This window comes from Piliocolobus tephrosceles, unplaced genomic scaffold, assembly GCF_002776525.5.
Source record: "Piliocolobus tephrosceles isolate RC106 unplaced genomic scaffold, ASM277652v3 unscaffolded_31770, whole genome shotgun sequence".
In the NCBI taxonomy this organism is placed as follows: Eukaryota; Metazoa; Chordata; class Mammalia; order Primates; family Cercopithecidae; genus Piliocolobus; species Piliocolobus tephrosceles.
This window is the reverse complement of record NW_022315166.1, coordinates 1,494-8,749: the sequence shown is the minus strand read 5'-3', so window position 1 is coordinate 8,749 and position 7,256 is coordinate 1,494. Positions and strand designations below refer to the sequence as shown.

The 7,256-nt window shown below is 39.0% G+C and overlaps 1 pseudogene; it reads right to left on the bottom strand.

Annotated features, from left to right (window-relative positions):
- Positions 1-5,418: 5,418 nt before the first annotated feature.
- On the bottom strand, positions 5,419-7,031 carry LOC116418658 (annotated as a pseudogene).
- Between the last annotated feature and the right edge of the window lie 225 nt (positions 7,032-7,256).

Here is a 7,256-nt window from a genome sequence, read left to right as displayed (position 1 = left end):
CAAAGCCGCTTCCTTATGGACTGAAATTCTGATCTTTTTGTGACCGGCCTTTCCATCTTTCACCTTCCCCTCTCCCATGCTGTGAATGATTGTATTGGACATTTTTGTTTTAATCTCAGTGACAGGGGAACACAGGTAGCTCTAATATAACTGTAACCCAGATGCTTCTGTTTCTATCATATATTCATTTTGTAGCAAACATTTACATCCATCATTTTTCACTGTCTTTTGAAAATAACTAGGCAATATCTCATCTGAGGTAGAATGTTTCTAGTGGTTGTGTTCTGAGGGAAAAAAACTAATCTGTTCTCTATCCACTGCTTTCCAGGAACAGTAAGAGGACTTTTTGCTTGAATAATTTTTATCCACACTGCAGAGTGGGTAATGAGCAGATTATGTAAAAACAATTCTGCTTCACTTCAGTAACAGCCTCCTCATCTCATTTTTTCTCAACAAACTTATTTTTCCAGCAGAAAAATCCCAGGCTTCTTAGAGAACCAGTGACCTTTTGCACCTAAATCGGTGAAATCGTCATGTGTTCTTTTGCCGTATCCATAGTTCAAATAAAGATGAGGCAAAGCGAGACTAATTCCTGAAGGAACCAAAGAAAGTCCTCCTTTCTCTCTCTGGAATGACATGAATTCTCTAGACCATCAGTTCTAACCTTCAAAAACCAAACCTGTTTGTGAGATCTCCTTCAAATACTACTGTAGACCCCAGGGCTTATTCATCAAATTTTTTGAATATTTGTTTTATTTGGAATCAATTTATTTGTAAGTTTAGTATTTGTATTAATATAAGGGAGAAATGTTTCAATCTGTCTATGTCATACGTACCTCTGGCTTATTGCCCAATTAATTTTAGCCTCAGGCTAAACTTTGGTTTCTGTCTTTAATTTTTGTCAGAACAAATATAAGTCATCTCAAAACATCTGCTTTTATTGTAGGGACTCATGCTGCCATCTCCATTCCTCTCTCTTTTCTTGCAATTTGGGTGGAAATTCTTTAATATGAACATTTCAACCACCTTCACTCTCCCATGTCCACTATCAGCACATTCAAACTTATCCAGCCAAGGCTGTCATCTTAGGCCAGGGATTTTTTAGGAATCTGTTCTGCTGTGATACGGCTGGCACCCCTTTGACTCATTTTATCACCCCAGGGTTGTTTTCATTTTAGGAGCCTAAGAGGGCAGAGAAAGAAGTAGGCGAGCAATTAAACCCTCTGAGTCAGGAGCGTCTCCCCTCGTGTTAAGCAACATTGTAGAATATCGTATTTAGTAAGCTCCTAGCAGATGAGCCACGTGACTGCTGAGCACACATGCCTGCTTGCTGCTGTGAGCTCAGACACCATCATCATTAGTCTTTTCCACCTCTGGAGGGAATGATAGGGACCACTTAATAACCTGTAAATCAGAGAGAGTTAAAGGCGTTTCCCCAAAATGCTGATGCCAGAATGAAAGGTGAGGAGTGTTAGCCACAGGTCAAAAGTGCAAGAAAGTCTCTCAATGTGTGTTGTTGAAGAAATGTAGGTCTTTTTTCTTTTGGAAGTCTCGCTAGAATGGGGTCAAGGACTCTGCCGATTTTAGGATGAAAAATTGGGATATTAGACACCCTCAGATATTTATCCCAAGTCTTTCTTTAGGGCTTTTAATTAGTTTGTTCAACCATCACAATCTCAAATGCTAAGCAGGGCATTTGAATCTCTCCACAGTCCAAATCAGCACCATCTTTTAAAGTTGAGTTTCTCATTATTCTCACCTGATATACCTTATTTATCCCACACCCACCCCAATAACATATTGTGCTCACTGTTATCTTTGAGATAACACTTGAATTTTACTCAGCCTGGAGTGTTCTTCACATGTCTTGTCCAGATCCAGTTTGGACTCATTCTTCAGCCCTGCATCAGTCAATGGGAGCTAGGTTAAACTGTGGTGACAGACAACCTCCAAATTTCAGTGGCTCAAAAATCTTCTTCCTCATTTATATACATCTCATCATGGGTCAGGTGAGAGGGAGCTCTGTGCTGTATCATCCTAACACAGGAATCCAGATGGAAGGAGGGACCATCAATAAGATCCCCAATGCTATAGAAAAGAGAAAAAAGCATGAGGAATAGAACTCTGTTTCTTGGAAATTTCTCCTGAAAAAGTCACATGTTATTTTATTCTTACCTCCATTGGCAAAGAAAAAAACAGTCATGTGGTCATGTGGAAATTTAAGTAGGTGGAATGGAACAGTCAGAATGCATTCATAAAAAGTAAACTGAAAATATTTGGAGAACAGCACCAATGACTATCATGAATGCCAACATGCATCCCAAACAACCCAGTGCTGTCACTCTCCAAACCTTTTACGTCTTGCAAAGTATTCGAACTTATCTGAAGCCATGCCACTCAGAGGGACTACAAAATACATAATGACATTTCCTTTAGGATTTCCTTAGAGAATACAAGGAAAAGAAGTTACAAAATTTAAAAGTGCATTTGCGTACAGCTATTTACCACTAGAGGGTAAGACTAGAGATAGATCGTAAACAAAACAACAGGGATTATGCTGAGTCAGGGCCAGAAGTACGGTTTGAGGTGGGGTCATGATCAGTGTGAAGGTCAAAGTAAGGATCAGAATTAGGGACCAGGGTAGGGATCAGGGTTTAGGTTTAGGGTCAAAGTCTTGGGACAGGGCTAGGGTTAGGATTAGAACCAGAGCTTTGTTCTCCTCGGGACCCACCCGAGAGTGGGTCACCATGTCTTTGGAACACCTAGTAGCGTGTCCACCTTGAAGACTAGAGTTTCGTTGTCCTTGAGACTGACCTAGGGAGAAGTGGCTGCAGGCCATTGAGGAAGGTGAGGCAAAAGCTTCCTCTCTGCTCCCCATGTACGGAGGAGGGAGCTCGGCTCTGGGCTTTACTTTCACATATTATATTCTATAAGTCTTCTTTTACAAAAGCCTCCCTGCCTTGAGGCTTTGGCTCTTCGTCGCTGTTCATTATCACAGCGTGCCATAACAAATGGTAAGATTTGGGTTTGCTTCTGGGGAGAGATCTTGGTACAGAGAAAGGAGCAATGCTTAGAGCCACCATCAGGACAGTTGGGATGAAAGCTGCAGATGGGCAGAGGCTGGAGAAAACAGGTACACCCCGCTGTAAGCACTTTTATTCATGTTTTCATTACTAATTTTTCTTACAGTGTTAAAGTAGTAAAACATAGTATTGAAAAATTGAAAAGTAGCCATATTAAAACTTGCAACATTATTTAAGTTTAAATATATTATTTGTACCTCATCAACATTTTTTATTTTGTGGAGAAAGTCTAAGGTTAATTGGCAGCATATTTGTAATAGTAAGTAGAATAATATCTGTTTTATAAACATTGACATCCTACATTATATGTGTGAACCCTGAAAATCTGAGACAGCTCTCAGATTTTTTAGAAAGTGTATTTTGCCATGCTTGATGTTCCCCAATCTGTGTCCAGGTGTTCTCATTGTTCAATTCCCACCTGTAAGTGAGAACATGTGGTGTTTGGTTTTCTGCTCTTGCAATAGTTTGCTCAGAATGATGGTTTCCAGCTTCATCCATGTCCTTGCAAAGGACATGAACTCATTCTTTTTTATGACTCCATAGTATTCCATGGTGTATATGTGCCATATTTTCTTAATCCAGTCTGTCACTGATGGACATTTGGGTTGATTCCAAGTCTTTGCTATTGTGAATAGTGCCACAATAAACATACATGTCCATGTGTTTTTTTAATGTATTATTATTATTATTATTATTATTATTATACTTTAAGTTCTAGGGTACATGTGCATAATGTGCAGGTTTGTTACATATGTATACTTGTGCCATGTTGGTGTGCTGCACCCACCAACTAGTCAGCACCCATCAACTCGTCATTTACATCAGGTATAACTCCCAGTGCAATCCCTCCCCCCTCCCCCCTCCCCATGATAGGCCCCATTGTGTGATGTTCCCCTTCCTGAGTCCAAGTGATCTCATTGTTCAGTTCCCACCTATGAGTGAGAACATGTGGTGTTTGGTTTTCTGTTCTTGTGATAGTTTGCTAAGAATGACGGTTTCCAGCTGCATCCATGTACCTACAAAAAACACAAACTCATCCTTTTTTATGGCTGCATAGTATTCCATGGTGTATATGTGCCACATTTTCTTAATCCAGTCTGTCACTGATGGACATTTGGGTTGATTTCAAGTCTTTGCTATTGTGAATAGTGCCGCAATGAACATACGTGTGCATGTGTCTTTATAGCAGCATGATTTATGATATATATTCATACATTTTTTTTTCAAGCACTGCACGATAATTAATTTGCATCAGGCTTTCCAAATTAGAAAAGCTTCACTTATAGAACTTCTTTCCAGTGGGAGATTTCACATGACTTTTCAAGTGAATGTTAAAACTGAAAATATTCTTGCGGTTTCTAAACTATTAGAGTTTTAATCCTGTGTACGTCCTTGTATTTACAAGGTCCAGCCAGCTATAGTGTGCATTTTCATATGTCCTTGAGTGGGTATGAGAGAAATGAAACATTCCCACATTCTGGACATTCATAGGGTTTTTCTCAGGAATGAGCTGATGTCATCCAAAGGAACTAACACAACTGAAGGCCTTACCACAAATTTAAATTCAAAAGGCTTTTCTCCAGTCTGAGGCCTCCCACATTTTCACAAACAGAAAAATCTGAAGGCTTGACCACATTTCCTACATTCTTAAGGTTTCTCTGCAGTGTGAGCTCTTTCATATTTATGAGGGAATGGAAAAGAGTAAATGTTTTACCGCATTTCTTACATTCAAGGGGCTTTATTTATTTATTTATTTATTTTTGAGATGGAGTCTCACTCTGTCGCCAGGCTGGAGTGCAGTGGCACAATCTCGGCTCACTGCAACCTCCGCCTTCTGGGTTCAAGTGATTCTCCTGCCTCAGCCTCCTGAGTAGCTGGGATTACAACCATATGCTACCACAACCAGCTAATTTTTATATTTTTAGCAGAGACGAGGTTTCACCACGTTGGCCAGTATGGTCTCGATCTCCTGACCTCGTGATCCGCAAGCACAGCACTTACCCCCAAACCCCCGTGGCTTTTTATGTCCTTGAAAAAGAACTAAGACAACTGAAATGTGCCACCATGCCCAGCTAATTATTTTTATTTACTTATTTGTTTTGAGACGGAGTCTCGCTGTGTTGCCCAGGCTGGAGTGCACTGGTGCGATCTCGGCTCACTGCAAGCTCCGCCTCCCGGGTTCACGCCATTCTCCTGCCTCAGCCTCCCGAGTAGCTGGCGTGAGCCACCGCGCCCGGCATTATTTTATTTTTTGTAGAGACAGGGTTTCACCATGTTGCCCAGGTTGTTTCACATTGTTTTAATCCAGGCTGGTTATAAACTCCTGGGCTCCCAAAGTGCTGGGATTATAGGCTGAGTCACTACACCCAGCCTCTATATCATGACTTCTTTCATGGCGAGTCAGGTGACTGGAAGGAGTGTAGGCTTTACCGCATCTCTTACATTCATAGAGTTTTTCTCCAGTATGCATTCTTTCGTAGAGCTGAAGGGAACTGAGGTGACTGAAGGCTTGGTCACATTGTTTACATTCATAGGCTTTCTCTCCAGTATGAATACTTCCATGGTTACAAAGGGAACTCAAACCACTAAAGGCTTTGCCACACTGTTTACATTCATAGGGTCTCTCTCCAGTATGAATGCTTCCATGGTAACGAAGGGAAGTGGAACAGCTGAAGGCTTTATCACATTTGGTACATTTATAGGGTCTTTCTCCAGTGTGAGTCCTTTCATGCGTTCTAAAGGAATAAGAAAATCTGAGTGCTTTCCCACATTCCTTACATTCGTAGAGTTTCTCTCCAGTGTGAGTTCGTTCATGTATTAGACAAGAACCGGAAACAGTGAACACTTTACCACATTGTTTACATGTATAGGCTTTTTCTCCTGTGTGAGTTCTCTGATGTCTTTCAAATGAATTTTGAAAATAAAAAGATTTCCCACATATCTTACATTTATAACTGGATTTCCACTGTGCATTATCATGTGTCTTCTAACACCTGGAACAGAAACGAAGAATTTGCCACACTGTTCACATTTATATTGCTTCTCTCCATATGGTTTGTATCCTGAGTGAACTAGGACGTGCCTATTAAGGAGGGAATGACATACAAAGACTTCCACAAATACTGCATTCACATTGTTTTAATCCAGAAGAAATGTTCTCATTCAGATCAAGCTTTGGAATTTGGCTGACAACTGTCCATACTGACTACCGTCTTTGCTTTCACACAGTCTCTGTATCATATGATTTCTGTAAAAAAAAAAAAAAAAAAAATGACAAGCACATTATTATTGCTTGGTTTAATAACTTTCTACTTGGTCTTGGACTTACACTGCTACCAATACCAAGGAAAATGCTTTTTTTTATTTTTTATTTTTTGCCATGATTGAATTATTTGAAAGTAAATGGGTTCCTACCTAGGTATGGACCTTGACACTCTCTGTGATTGTATCAGAGTTTCATTTTTTTTTTTTTTTTTTTTTTTTTTTTTACTTTTACTGTGTTCTAGAAAATAAACTAATAAAAAATTTTAAGCTGACATTTTAAAATTGTACCTTCTTTTCCCTCTGGAAAAAACATTCATGCTTTATTATTTGTGTGTCTTTTTTTCCTTCTAGCTTTCAAGTGTTTCAAACATACATGTCTATGCTTCTTGCTGTCAACTTTAGTGATAAAAAAAGAATTTTTCTCACTGCTTGTTTAAATTTTCCTCAGTGAGAATTCCAGCACAAAAACAAACAAACAAAACAATTCAGGAAATACTAATGTAGTTTTCTTTTTAGTTTAACATTATTTATGATTGTATATTTTCTGTTAAATTATTATCAATTATTTCATAATTGGTTCTGCTATCAGGCCCTTCAACCCTTGGAAGCCACTTGCAAGACATTTCTAAAACACTCTGGAAGAAATCCAGTAAAGATAGACCTGCCTACCAACTTGACAGTCATTCTTTAGAAATGCCTTTGGGAAAGTACCATCCATTTTTCTTCATTTTTCCCCATTGAGAAATGAGCTACACTAATTTCTACTACAGTGTTTAGTCATACTTTCATTTCATTCAGGGAACTTTTCAATTACAATTTTACAAAGGAAAATACAATTTTACAGAGGAAAATACAATTTTACAAAGGAAAATTGTATTTTTACCTTCAGGTTTATCATCAAGAATTAAG